Genomic DNA, 15,651 nt, shown 5'->3' on the forward strand with positions numbered 1-15,651 from the left:
ATCGCGATGTTATAATAGTAACTAATATACTCTTCATGAATATTCGGGAAGAAGCAGTTTATTATTTTAAAAAATCTGGGAAAATAAAGTTTCGGAGCGTACTAGCGTAATGAGTTTTTAAGATATTCAAATTACAAAGGCTTACACTAGAAGAACTTTAACTGCTAGGAATAGTGTTGTTTAAAACACAGCGTCGTAAATAAGAGGCTAATGGCCTAGTTTACACCGATCACTTGATACGCGTATTAAATAGTAAATAACTAGTAAATAAGTCTGATTATTGGCTGATCAGTTCAAATATACTATTTGATACGCGTATCAAGAGATCGGTGTAAACTAGGCCATAAAAAATGAAATAATGCTACCGCAGTTAACGGTATTATAGATCCTCGCGGTCACGATCCGCTCTCGTCTCCTTCTCTCCTAAACGTCGTCCATGATTCGCGTATCCGGCATTCGGCGAGTTCTCCTGCCAGCAACACGTGATGTGATACACCCCGAGCTCTTCCGTATTCCGTCGCGTCAAAAACCCGCATGCGTGCGATGCATAAGGACGAGCGACGGAATGCGCCGTGCCGTGCCGTGCCGCGATTTCTCGACGAGAGCAGGATGCGCGGGCCGATCGGCCGATCATGCGCGAGCTTTTCGAACTTTTGACCGGCCGGAGATCGGCGGCCTGTGTTGAGAGAGAGCAGTCAGTGCAGTCAGTGCAGTCAATGCAGCCGGTGATTCCGCGGACCCTCTCCCGGGGCCGGGGGCGTCGATTCCGTTAGCGGGAAAGTGCCGCCGCGAGGGGTGCGTTTCGAAAAGGCACTTTGCCGCTCCAGGAGTGGCTAGACGCATCGGTGGTGGGGATATTATAGCGAGAGAGGAGCCGAGAGGGTGAGAAGAGAGAGAGAGAGAGAGAGAGAGAGAGGCAACAGGGGGTGAGATAAGCAGGCAGAGCGAGAGAAAGAGAAAGCGAGATAGATAGAGAGAGAGAGAGGGGGGGGTCAGGTAGATAGAGAGGGTCGCGGGAAAGGGAAGGGACGGTCCGGAGGGATGGAGACCGTGAGAGCGTGAGAGGGTAGCGATTGTGCTTGTGCTACAGTCGCACCGCGACACCTCCACGAGCGAAATCGCGCGCGGCAGTTCGCATTCTCGTGTATAGAGTCGTGTACGTGTATCGCGAAAAAGGGCCCGCGAACAGTGCTATGCTTTTGAGGCTGCGATTGGGAAGGTTCCCTCCATCTTCGTCGTTGGCCTTCTCTTCATTTTCTTTCAAGTGAGAGCGCAGAAAGCCGTACGGAGTGCAGCGTTTCCAATGGGGTGAGTCTTGTATAAGTGATTTTAAATGTTGGTTTAAATTTTTTTACTCGACAGATATGATAATGAAAAGAATAACATTTTTAATGTGATAGAAAGAGAGAGAGAGAGAGAGAGATCTGATAATTTTAACGAAATACAAGTATAAATAAATGAAACAAAATCTTTAGCTAAAATTTTAAGTTCGTTTAATAAAAATCTCTTGCGTTACACGGTATTATATGTTGAAAGTTAAAAAGTTGAAGATAAAACGGCGTCCGCGATCAAATATTTGCTAAGAAAAAATCGACTTTATTTTCTCCAAATATATGTTTGCAAAAGTATATTCCAGAATATCTTATTCAGATATAGAGATAGATTTCGGCATTTAGAGTTAGGCTTAAAATTCAACAAAATTTTTCAGAAAAATTATTAAGAATGAGAAACGCGATATATGATTCCAATTTTTTAATAAATTAATTATAGATTTTTTATTTTAGTTTTTTATTGCATATTATTCTTTTACATAAATTTATTCCTAATAATTAGAAATTAGAATGAGTATAATTAAAAGCTATTAGATTGCTATATTCCATATGTGCGCGTATGTCGATATAGCGGATTTTGAGATAACGCGCGAAAACAAAACGATCGTTTTCGTTGCAATATGTTTTATAGCGATAACAAGACTATAAATAAAAATACAGACTAAATGAAATGATGGGTGTCATATAGTGCATTTTTGATATTGAGGCAGATTTTATATTATACTTGTACAACTTAATTTTTGTCTGTCCCATGATTTGTGGTCGAAATAAATCCGTTTCATATATCTAACGTTCTAATATTTTTAAGTATTATTATCTATTGCTTTTTTTAAGAATACAAATATAAATTCCAATTATCGGAATTAAATTTTTTCAGAGCCCCAATTCGATACTATTGGTATATTGGATTTACACAAAATTTAATTTGATTCATTGGTGTAAGAATGAAACTTTAAAATAACATACTGCATACAAGATTCCTTTACGTAATATTAGAGATTGCATCGATCTTGATGAGCTTGTTTCTTAAACGCGGCAGTCGGAAGGCTAATACCGAATGTATTAATTTCTATTTAGATACCTGTACTAATTTATTAAATTCCTTAGTAAGAAAATTTTGTAGAAAATTAACTAGACGGAATTCGCAGCGATACAGTGTGGATTCCGCATTCTTTCTTGGAAGGAAATTAATTTTGCAGAGGCTCTTTTAACCGGTCGGAAAACGATACAGCGCTCGCTATTTCCGAGTCGAGATCTATCGAGGTATACGCGCATTTTTCCGCGATAGGGCCGATCGAAGGATTATTTCTCGGGATCGTTTGTTAAAACGTCGTCGAGGTCAGTGCTAAGGGAGAGGTGCGGGCCTTTGCGCGAGTCAACGGCGACCTGTTGATGATCTTTCTCCGACTCGGTGCGTTTCAAGAAGTACCCTTGGGAATCACATGCACGTTTAACCCTTCCCTGGTGTGTGGTATACATACATATAGGATAGTTTCGAAGCTACATCGTTTTATTGATAATAAAAAAGATGTTAAAATAATGTTAAAAGATTGCATTTTTTAATATTAAAATATATTTTAGAATATAAGTTTTAATTGGAAATTTAATTAAGTTTAGAAGATTGCAAATTAATAATCAAATCTTATTCTTTATTTTTTAATTAATTTTACTAATTTATTATTTTTAAATTGATATTACTTAAAATAAACATTAATTTTAAAATAACCATAAAAATATTTATAAACAAATAAAGAAATTGTAAATTAATCGAGTAATATACGGATGAAAAAAAATACATGATAATATTTTATTACTGTAATAATGGATCTTTTATAGTAGTCGAAAATATTCATTAGTAGACAAAATAATTCTTGGAATTAATTAATTATAATTAATTTAATGAATAATAATTATTTAATAATAAAGAACTGAAAATTGATATATAATCCACATGATAATACGAGATATATTATCATTTATTTGCTCATTTGTGTATTGGTTTAATTTCTTTGAAATACATACCGTTTGGAGGGAAACCTAGCTGTTGAGAAGATGCGGCATCTTGGCCGATGTATGGAATCGCCCGTCCAATTGCGAATATTGATCACAACACTTGCCAAAGTTCCTTTGACAGAATCGACTGAGTTGTTATGAAAGTTTCATTAACTCCGACCAATGGAATGCAAAAATAATATTCGTACAGCGAGAAGTAATAACTCGTTCGATCGCATCTCGTCTTTATCATTCATCGTAAAAACCTGCTCGCGTATTTTAGTTATCAGTCATGTTAAATATCAAACTATTTTAATTTTCGTACTCCAATCAGTCTTCTATCAATCCGCTGATACAAATATTGATATAATAGATTCGATTGCAATATAATGAAAAATCCGTTGACTTAAAAAATGTACCAACCTAAAATTATAATTTTCGTTATGTATTGATGGCAGACGTTAAAACATTAATACAAGCAGTTTTACGATTAAAAAAGATAGAACATATATACGCGAAATATACTTATCTGAATTTTGTCTCTATAAAAAAAAGTCATAGTACAAGCTTATATTACTTAATAGAAACATTAGAAACTTATTATTAAATTATTATATATTAATATTAACACAAGATTCTATTTCCTCAATTCTATTTTCTTTTTATTATATTCTTTATTATTTTTTATTGTAAAAGTAAAATAAGTTAAAATGGCGGAGAGTGCAGAAATCATGAATTCAGATAAAACTTAAACTATCATAAATGGATGCAACTGCGTCAATGCACGAGCTCCTTTCGATCGCTTTCTCGATTCCTTCCATATAGGAAAGTATATATGTATATAGGAACTTTTTCTCGGTCTGCAACACGCTCCTTCCAACCGGCGTTTCTGGTGAACTCGCCTTTGGAGTACTGCCAATGACTTTTGGCTGACTGGTAGAACCTGTTGATGACTCTGCCGATTCGCCCATTCTGCACTTTATCTTCAATCGGATATTTTTTTTTATCGATGGCATTCGACGGCTATTTTTCAGTATCATAGCCGTATAAAATAAATGAGGCACTTATTTGGATCTTTTTAACATCTCTAATTTTAGTGATAAAAGATTCGAAAGAACTGTTGAGATATAATTGCATTAATCTATATATTCAAAGCTTGGAAATTATCAAAATAATTAGACTACTGAACCAAACGGAGTTAGAAATGCAAACGTTTTTATTAATGTAATAATGCAATTTTTTTCATCGACTCGTCAGCCCGCTTTGATTGCACGAGGGAAGCGTATTTACATTTCGTCCAGCTCGCGTTCTTTCTTTTTTAATTTCTTCGTTTTCTCGAGAGACCCCTACCAAGCTCGCGTTTCTTATTCAGTACATGTTCGCAGTATTTTCAGGTCTAATAGGACCGGAGAGCTCGCGAGACGTTCCCAGTTCTATCTTTTCGCCGTTTGCCGTTTTTCCAATTTTTCGTGCGCGCGACCCACGCGGCGTGCCAATTTCGCGCGGCCGTAACTTTTCCGTATCGTTTGACCGTCGCGAAGCATCGGTTTTTCTCGATTTTAACGCGGCACTGTCCAATCGTTACAAATAGTATGTGGCGACGCGATCCTCGCCGATCTGTCGGGGAAATATTTTCCGAACTCTCTAGCGGTGGAAGTGCCATCGCCGGCGAAGTCTCCACGGGCCGATTATTATACTGCGGGCGGTGTTTAATTTCTCAGGAGACAGCATAATTACAAGCGAATTAGATACTGTTTCAGGCGCAGGTGTAAGCATACCGGTGCATTATTTCTAGTAATAATAACATAGCGCTTTGTTATCCGATAGTTAAACATTTGCGTTTATTTATCGCGCGACAAAAGTTACAAGTAAGCGAAGCTACGTGGAGACAGAAAGATAAAGAAGAGAACCGTGTAGAAGAGCTTTGTTAATTGCAAATAGAGTTACGCGGAAAACAATAAGCTTGAGCGATTACAGGTACAAGTTTTATCTGTAACATGTGATTTTAAATATCAAATTTTAAAGTTAAAATGTTTATTTTATGATAACATGCTTTGTAACTGACGTAACGTTTACGACTGGATATGTTTTTGTTTCGTGCGTGCTACGGATAATCCCCCGTATAACATGCGCAGTTTTTTGGCTGTGCTTAATGAAATTCTACCGTCTACTGCAGCATCCTAATGAGATGCTGGCGTACAGTGTACTTAATCCGCATGAGAGAAACATTTACATTCTAAAGTGCAAATTCATTGTTTCGCGTGCGCGGTTAGTATCCGCGGCCGTTTCGCAGAGTCCGCAAGATAGATTTCCTTAAATTCCAAACCATTCTTCTCGAGACTTGCCACTACCACCAGTACCACCGCGGGTGTCCAACAATAATCAAGCCAGCGTGCAGCGTCCCCGTGCATCTTCTCCCTTTTTTTCCTCCCCGGCGCGAACTGCTATAGCTCCCGAGCGGGGCGCAAAGTCGGTGACGAGCTTCTTAATTATTTCTCTTACGGTGCGGGCGCGCGCGCACCTCTCGGAGATCCGCCGAGCGAGAGATATTTCTCCTACTGTCCTTTTCATTTGTCTCTCCGCGGCTTGCATCTATTCTGAATTTAATCCCACGCATTTCGTTTTTACCGGCGTGACAGCTCGAGACGAATGCCAACACGTACACGATCGCGCACTCTTCTCAATTTCTTTTTATCTTGTTTTCTCTCTATATATTTTCTGGTAACATTAAAAGGAGGTTCGTTAATTCCTAAGTGCGTCAAGTTTCGCATTCATGTTTTTGTATTAAAAAGGAAACAAAAAATTCTCAGCAATCAATTACCTTCAATTTTGTCATGTCAGTTTCAGTGACTAGTATTATCGCAATCGTATAGTCGTTTTCGTAGACTCCTTTTAACGATGCGAAGCACGCGCCTATTATAATACGCAACCAAGCCGAATTAATTACGAGATACAAGATAGAGCGTTTGAAAATATCATCGTAGATTGAGCTCGAACGGAGAAATTCTACTCTGTCAATTAACCCAGAATTCAACTGTACCAATTCGCGAGATGAGAATATCGTTACAACGTTACCCAGCTTGTTCGCAAGCGAGAGAGAGAGAGAGAGAGAGAGAGAGAGAGAGAGAGAGAGCGCGAATCTCCACGTAGATTTCCGGATTAGGAAGTGGCCTCGGTGGTGGTAAACGAAGTGATACTCTTTCCCCTTCTTTTTCCTGCTCACCCATTTCTCGTTGCTGTTCTCCGGGTTGCGTTCTTCCGGCATGGCTGATGGGTCCCGTCCGTCCGTGACGACCATTAACTATCCCGACGCAATTTTCGCCAGAGCGATGGAAAAACTTTTCGCTCGTCCGGTTATGTGCACGTTGTGCAGGCGCGCACACACTAGCGCATACGTACGCGTTTCACACTCGGTAGCAGCCGGTCTTCGTGGCCGGTGCGCTAATGCCCTCCGTATTTTCCGTATTTTCTGCGGCTAACTTGGCCGATGGCTCGCGATCCTCGGGGACGCGTCCGAGTGACACAGCAGCTGAGCCCCTCTAGTAATCGAGATGTGAGCTGTATCGCATTGATCCGACAGATCGATTTTTTTTTAGCCGCAACGGACCATTGTGATTGGAGTTTTACAATTCGTGCGTGTTATGGTCGTATATTAACATTTTCGACGACATTTAGACATCTATAATAGGTATATAAAAATAAATTTTCAAATAATACGTTTATGATTTATATAACATAAGGCAATATTTTTATTGTAATTCTTTCCTTTTCCACGAATAGTATAACCTTCAACAAATACGTTCTTAGTTTCTTATTATGTTTCAATAAATTCTCATTATTTTCTTTATATTTTCCGTAATAGTGCGATGTCTAATTCACTGCTTCAGTTTTAACAAGTTTAGAATTATCGAGTTATACGATACGGCAAGAACAGATGTGAATTACTTAACTGAAATTTTCGTGTACAATTGATGTGTGAGAAGGCGATCGACACAAATGCAATTCTTTCGATGAGGGCAAGGGAGAGATCTTAGGATTGTAGAAAGAAAGGTTTTTAGCAAGAAGCTTATGTCCCTTCGATGTGGGTGGCCTTTGGATGATTGCCAATGAATGCTTAACGGAAAGAACCTGTTGATAATGGCGTGATATAATGCTCGGTTCGGCACGCTCCTATTTTCACCTATTCCCATTCTTCTCGCCTTCTCGCTGATAGTCTACGACTCCGATTCGTTTTCGTACGAGCGCGTGTCTCAATGTTGCTGGTGTATCGTGCAATTTACTGAAAAAAGTATCGTGTGACCAATAAACGATTTTTCTTTATACATGGCACATATTATTAATGATAAATTTTTCGCGATTAGTAGTTGCAGCCTGCAGCGGCAGACATATAGGTACCTACATAGTAAGTTTAACAGAATTCATTAATTCAAGATAACACACTTTTATCAGTAAGAAACTCTGATTTGTAATGTGTAAATGACAAGTATATAATAAATAAGTAGAAAGTTTTTTCTGTATTATATTACGGTATATTAAGTCTTCACGGTTGTAATTCTTTTTTAGTGTCGAAATAATGGTCTATATAGCACGTGATTAATACGATTTCCTTGTACATTCAAATTGAATGATTAATTGCCAAAGAATACTCAAATTGCAAAAAACTGAGTCTAACACGTACAACGGATTTTATGGCTTTTCGAAGGGAACGATCGACGTGGGCGTACGTTTCCGCAACGTATCCGCAACGTCGGCTATTAAACGGCCATTTGCCGTGCAAATAATAACCAACGCTTCTGACGTTCGGCTCTTTTTTTTTCGCGGCCGTCGAATTTTAGATTGCGCTTTAATATCGGCCGTCCGCTTAATCCGCGATGACGCTTTTTCTGGGATTTCCGAACGCTTTATTACAAAAAAGGTCCCACTCTCCGTCCGATGGACGGCAGATGTCACGCTTGCTGTTTTTTTGCTCTCGTGTCCTCTCGCGTGTCGTAACGTATTCGTTCGGACCTACAGTTTCGCCCGGCGAACGGATTTCTGGTGAGGGTGGTGAAAATAAGGCACGAGTTCGCGGCGCGCTGACAAAACGAGAAGGAAAAACGGAATTTCGGGCCATCGAGTGCATCGAGCACATGCACGCCACTGCGGACAGAAAGTCGAAAAAACGTACGAGATATTACGACAGATAGAGTGAATCTACACGAATCGCCTTTCCTTTGCGTCGTTTCCTTTCTATATATCACGTATGATGAGAGGTGTTTTTGAGATATGTCAAGCCAAGAATATTGCTTTACGATTATTTTATAATTAAATTATTTGATTAATAAATTACGTTAAACTAAATAGAAATAAAATTAAAGAAAATTAAATAAAAATTTACAGGACGGGTAAATTATGATACTTTCGATGAGCGCGAGAAAAATGTAATCGTCGATCGGAGCGTAATTATACTTATATACAATTAGACGCTTGGGATGTTAATTGCGTAGGCTTCTCGGAAGTTGAGCTTCTTTTTAATTCGTTAATTCGATTATCGAGAAATCCGCGTTTCGAGTGATAGTAAATTGAATGCCGAGCGCGGCGCCTCGTTCTTGAGAAAATTCCGGTCTTTTAAAGTCGGCGACGACGCCGCCATACGCTTCGCTCCTTAGTCAATACGCTTAATGGATAAACTTTGAAATAAACGTTCGCCGATACAGCTGCCTATATAGACGTATTATATCGACGCATTATATCGTCGAGTTTTCATCCTTTCGAAGCCAAAAGTTGCTATATTCCTGCCTGCGGTAACTTGGCGCGATTATTGTTGCCGGCATTGAAATAATCGACCGTAATTTTCGTATCCGCTGTTAAACTATCGTTAATTAAATTACAGGATAATTTGGTGTTGACGTGGACAAGAGTATAATGCTACATAATGTTACTCGCTCGACGTAAATGATTTGTCAAAAAGTAATTTCGCACGATCGCTTTGTAATTAGAACATAAAAGAAATTGGCAATAATTTTGCAATTATTTGGCGATACGTTCTATACGATTTTTATTGAACCTGAGCAGAGACAGTTAGAGTGTATTTCTGAAAACAATTTTGCGATGCATTTATTACGGGAATTGTGTTTGTAAATTAATATGATTTTCTTTACATATATTTTGCGCTACGGAAAATATTTATCCATGTGTGAAGTTTGATGAGTTTTATTGGCGAATTCAAAATTCTCACTAATAATCACATCAAATTATTCCGTTTATTTCCATCTTGTTCAATTTCTTGGTAGATTTTATGGTAACATCTCATTCCAAATCTCTGAAATTCGTGCTATTATTGTTAGTCAGACCGAAAGTAAAGCGAGGATGGACGGTCTTTTAATAACAATGAAACTAACATTATCGGCGCAGAGAGAGGTCGGGTTATAAATGCGCGAATAATTTCGACACGTTTGTAAGATGGAAGGTCTAAAGTTTTACGTTGTATTTTGCATATCTTCTGTTTTCTACAAATTGTTACGCGACAATGAATCGTTAAACTTTGCGTCCATCTGTGACAGTCTGGCAACTATATACTGCTCCGCGCTACGGCGTTTATGCATTTGTTGAAAGCAAGGAAGTTGAAGTAAAAACTGAGACGTGTTTAATGCAAATATAATTAATTTATTGTAGATGATATATGTAGATGATATATTAAGGTTCACTAGTGCAAGTATAAAAATAAAAATTCATTATTTTTGCAAAGATAAAGTTGCATGGTCTTTATTTGCAACATAAAATATAATATCACGTTGATATTATTATTTAATTATTTCATTGTTTAATGATATACTTATATACCTACATATTAAATATATTATTTTGTTTATATAAAACATTAATTCTTTTTATACTGTTTTAACGTTTTCATTTGAGAGGTTGCTAATTGTATTAAAAATAACGGAAATTAAATAATTTTATTTTATAGAATAATTTAATTTTATATTCCTCTTTGATCGGCCATGAGAGCCGTGCTTGAAATTCATTTCTCCGATGATTTCGCCAGTCGTTCAACATATTGTCGCAGGTTCGAGCGGTCGGTTTTGCTCTTCTTCGGCGATCTTCGGAGGTTACGAGACACCAAATCGCTGAGCTTTACATCCGCTCCCGACACTTCTTGCTCCGATTCCGTTCTATTCCCGAACGTCTTCCAACCCTCTCCACCGCGTTCCCGATGTCTCCGACATTCGAAGGATACCGCACGTGGGTGTGCCGAGCATTTCAATAAAAGGCACCTCACAGACGGCGGGATTGGTGCATGCCGTGGAGGTGGCGAACGGGCGTAAAGCGATACTCACCCTCACCCTCATTCACTCCCTTTCGTGTGGTCGTCCGACAGCGTATGTTCCTCGCGGGCATTATTTCTGTTTTAACAGCGTGGCGACGTGCGGTCGCGAAAAAAAGAAGAAAGGCAGGCTGGCAACTGCGAGTACGGTAATTTACGGGCCAAGCAACGGTCGTGGGAATTCATAAACGGTCGCGAACGTGAATGACGGTATAATCAACTGCGGCATTTTTTTTTTGGGATTAACTATCTTTCTATGTTTTTTGAAATGTAACTTTTTTTTTGTTTGACCGTAATAATTTCATTCGATATCGCAATGGTTTAGATTGTTTAGAAAATGCATGGAGGTTTTGTCATAAATAAATATTTTTAATGTTTTGATAACATGAATATTCAAATCTTTAGATTGCTCCAAAAATATAAAATTTTGTAAACGTAAACCTTTAAATATGAAATATCAAAGGACAATAAAAATGATTATATCTGGAAATAAATATATTCGGAAACAGAATAATTAAAATTTATTGCAATCGCCAAAAACAGATTGTTACATCTATTTTTTTTTATTTTTTTAATTAATAGAGATTTTATAAATAGGAATTTATAAAAAATTGCAAACATTTCCTTTAAATTTTGTATCATAAATGAACTTCCGCATTATAGGTAAACTTCCAGTTTTCGGAAATATATTGGTAAGAATTATGATGAAATTCTAATAGAAGACATTTGACTTGAATCTCGTGATAACAAGATCTCGCTATTCAAAGATTTCTATCTTAATATTAAATTTCTGCAACATTGTAATTTATGCGATTGTGATCAGTAGGAAATGAAGTAATATTTTTCTTGGGCATTTCAACATTCTTCACGATATTCAACATTCTTCGTATTCTGTTTGGAGTTTTCTCTTCTTATTTGTAAGACAATTCTATTCATTCATGCTGCATTTCATTATGGATAGAACAATCAAGTTAGAGACTGTCTATTATTTCACGATAAGTCTAAAATAGCTTCTATTTATAGTATATTCTATAATAAATACGAAGTAGCTGCTATTCATAACAGATTTTACAATATGTAAAACAATTTCACTGTTCCTCAAGTAGAACAAGTGTTCCATCGCCTCCGAGCAAAGAATAATTAGCACTACCCGCTTCTCCTTACCGAGCAACTTGTCAAACAACTTATTGGAGTCCTTTTTCGCGAGGAGAAACCTTTGGGCTCTTGCTGAGAAGGATAGTCGGCGTAGATTTATTATACCGAGAGAGCTTCTACCAGCGCGCGAATTCCCCTCGCTGCCTTTTAAGGCGTTAACAATAGTCGCCTGCACTGCTCCTCCTCTCTCTCTCTCTCTCTCTCTCTCTCTCTCTCTCTCTCTCTCCTCCCTCCCTCATTTTTTCCAGCATTGCCCAATTCCTGTTTTCGGGAAAAATTAGCCGTTCGCTCAGCGAACGCGGTATCGAGAGATCGGGTCCGAAAAAAGGCCCCTCGCAAAAAGGACAAATCTCGGGCAGATATCGCTGATGAATGACAGAATTAAAATCAATAAGTTTTTTGACTGAATTCGGTAGCGCGAAACGCGTAGAAACGCGAAACGCATCCGCGTTGCAATGGTATATAGTAATGGTTTTAGCGTTGAACGCATCGTTTCGTCGCATCGGACATTATTTCGGATTGTAATGGACTGAAAAGAAGAGAAGAGAGAAGGGTTCTTCTCATAAGAGAACAGAGACGGAGAGGGAGGGAAAGTCCGGATCTCCTCTCTCTCCCTCGGATTCGCGATAACCGAGTTGGATATCCTATATAGCAATGCGGCGTATAGCGATTGACGATATATTAAAATCGTCGGAATGGTATATCGCCGTACGGCGAGCTCGCGGATACGTTACAATCGCGAACATTTCACCGTGATATGATTCTATTAGACGGCAGAGCGAACGTTAAAGATCGCTCCTCCAAAATATCTCTTCGCTTCAAGAGAGCTTTCATGATTCGAACTACCGTGAGATGGTGTAATATCGATTCAGCGCGGTAACGTCGATCACGTTTTTGTAAAACAATAAGCAGTTGCACCGCCGAAACGTATTTCGCGTTGCATTAAATGGCGGCATTATATTGTTATTTCATGGAATGATTTCTGTTACATTGGTAATATTCTATTGTATTGCATGGCGAATTTTTTCTCTGCAAGTCGTAATGTTGTAAAGAAGAAGTACGGATAAAGGAAATAGTTGCATTCTCAGCATTTTAACATTATCAATTTTTAAACGTTTTTCAGATTACTATTTCAATTGGCACTGGAAATCATGATGTCCTAAGCTAGGTTTCACTACAAATGTAATTAAGGCTATTTAAATAGAAATGATCCAATTGTTTTAAAGAATTATGTTAAATAGTTCGAAATTTTTATTCGATTACACTTACAAATGTCAAAATGGAATAGATCTCCAGATATCATTTGTCGTTCTGAAATTCTATTCGCTTGGGTGAAAAAATTCCGAACGTTTCGTAAAGAGAGAGAAAGAGAGAAAATCACGCGTAATGGGAAACAGGGATTCCCTGCGCGCCTTGTAGATGGAAGCTCGCCATTTTCGAATAAGTAGACGGAATTTGCCTGGGACGGGACTGCATGGAAAAAAGAACGAGAAAAAAAGAAACGCCGGAATTTAGGAAGAACCGATCCGGGAAAATTTCGGTCTAGACTCGAGAGAGTAAACGCGGCTGAATACGTCGAGTGAAAATCTTGGTGCTCTTTCTCCTCTTCCTCCTCCTCTTCCTCCTTCTCCTCCTCCTCCTCCACTTCTCTCTCTCTCTCTCTCTCTCTCTCTCTTTCTCTCTCTCTTTCTCTCTTTCGGCATTATAAATCTCTCGCCGAGTGTGCGGTCGAGAACGCGATGAATAGCCAGATGCTCTTTTCGGACGATTTCTCGATTTTTCGCTTATCTCCAACTCCCTCTTTCATTTTCGAATTTCTCCCGATTCTCTTTCTCTCGGGCTTTTTTTCGCACACGCCTTTGCATTTTGCAGTTCGTCGTTGATTCAGCCGCGGTTTCTCGCTGCCAAGCTGAGCGACAAATCCTTACCGTCGAAGCGAACCACTTTTTCAGGGTCTGTTCTCTAATTAAGATCGTTAAGGAGATGCCGAAGCTCGTGGAATGCTTTACCTTTACGGGTTTACCTTCGTTTTGTATCTTCGAATCGAGATTGTTGCCTTAGAGATGCGTTCTCGTGGATAACGATAGACGTCGTTCTGTAATTTCTCATCGCTATTAAGAGCTATACGAATAAGTAGTCCTTTGTTCTCTAAAGAGTATTACGCGATATATTGAAAATATTTTTACTGCTTTGCTTCTTAGCTCAGATCGCTCTCAAGAAAAGCGTATACTCGACAGTTGCGCTATTAAAAGTCATTCGCGCAGAATAAAATTCTCGACTGATGCACACCTTAAACATTAAACTATATTTTTCGTCTTGATTTAATATTATCGTCTTTTCTTAGCGTGTCTAAAATTGATTTTTGCAACCACGAAATGTAATTTTAAAAATTAGTAAGATAATTTTGTAGAATACAAATATCACAGTCGACTAGTCCGTGTACCAAACACGCCAAACACATTTCAACTGTTTTACCGTTGTAAAATAAAGATACGAAATAATTAAATATCGTGCAAGTTGCACACAGAATTCATGTCCAAAAGTTAAATTCTTCTACAAAACTGCGTTACGTCTCAGACATAGATATTAAAAATTTTTAACTTCTCTTTGACAGCTTGAATGTTCGTGCATGCTTTATGAAATGTATAACAGTGTAACGAATAACGAGTTTGAGAAGAATAATTACAACATCGCACGAATTTCTCTTGTTTTTCTTGCTCTCATCGTCTAGTTTGCTGTCTCATCCGAAAGCTGCTTTCGTGAACGGTCACGTGCGCACCAAGACGCACAGTCGCCGCCAGAATACAAAACGCAAATTACGAAATAATAATTCAACAATACGTGAACAATGGCGAAAGGGCAGAGAAACACGCACGCGGCGCGTACCGCCGTAGAAAAACGTGGCGCGCGCGCTCTCTCTCTCTTTCTCTCTCTAAACTCTCTCTGTCTCTCTGCAACGCTGAAGCGTTATAAATTGCTCCATATGCACTGCATTAGAGTATAACGCGGCGGCTCAACCGCGCACCGGACGTACCGCGTATTTATTGCGATAGGTTTTCGGGGGCAAAACGCTGCCCGCCGAATTTATCGTCGCGCGCACAAAAACCACTTCCGCCCGCCTCTCTTTCTCCCCTCCGTCGTCACTCGCGCCCCCGTTTTTCCAACCCTCCCTGTTTTTTCACATATATGGAACACGTACGTGCGCACACGTGGGGTTTTCCTTTTTTTCTTTAAATTACACGCCGGCACTGGCGGATCTCTCAGGTGCGCCAGAGCCCTAATCTTTATCTAGTTCTATTATTCAAACAATTTTTTTTAATTCAAACGAGCAGTTTTATTCCTTTCAGAAAAACTGCGTGCATATCTATGATATAGAAACACGTGAAGATCTTTTCTTCTGTATAATTAAACAAAGAACTCATAAATTCCGTAACGCTTATTATAGAAAATATTTTTTTTTTTAAGTATTTAGTACCTTGTTTATTATATATATATATATATATATATTTTACATTTAGAAAACATAACACTTGGTTGGCAAATCTACCAAAGCATTTTTCTATTTATTTACGCTTTGACGTTTTGTATCTTAATTACTGTAAATTGTTTCATCCTTTATGAGATTATTTCCAAAATGTGTCCAGGAACGAACGGTCCTTTGCTTGTGCAATGCGAATATCATTGTCGTCGTTGTCGTTGTTAATTCTGTTGTTCTCACGATGGGTTCGTTAACAAATATTCCGCCGAATGTTCCATTCGCTTTTCACGAACAATTATATTCAACCGTTCGTGCTGCGAATTTTGAGAGATGCGCGCACTATCGAGAATGCACCACTCGCGCGACGACGTTAACTATGGCTCTTTCAT

The 15,651-nt window shown here is 38.6% G+C and overlaps 1 protein-coding gene across 1 annotated transcript in view; it reads left to right on the forward strand.

Moving 5' to 3' along the window:
• Nucleotides 1-1,045: 1,045 nt before the first annotated feature.
• The window catches only part of LOC112457763 (lachesin-like), a 136,004-nt gene continuing 121,398 nt past the window's right edge, over nt 1,046-15,651 (forward strand). The window contains exon 1 of the mRNA XM_025020991.1: nt 1,046-1,308. The gene's annotated coding sequence lies outside the window, so the exon portion shown is untranslated. The remainder of the gene's footprint in view (nt 1,309-15,651) is intronic.

The sequence above is a fragment of the Temnothorax curvispinosus genome, unplaced genomic scaffold (assembly GCF_003070985.1).
Source record: "Temnothorax curvispinosus isolate PA1 unplaced genomic scaffold, ASM307098v1 QBEX01000740.1, whole genome shotgun sequence".
NCBI classification, from domain to species: Eukaryota; Metazoa; Arthropoda; class Insecta; order Hymenoptera; family Formicidae; genus Temnothorax; species Temnothorax curvispinosus.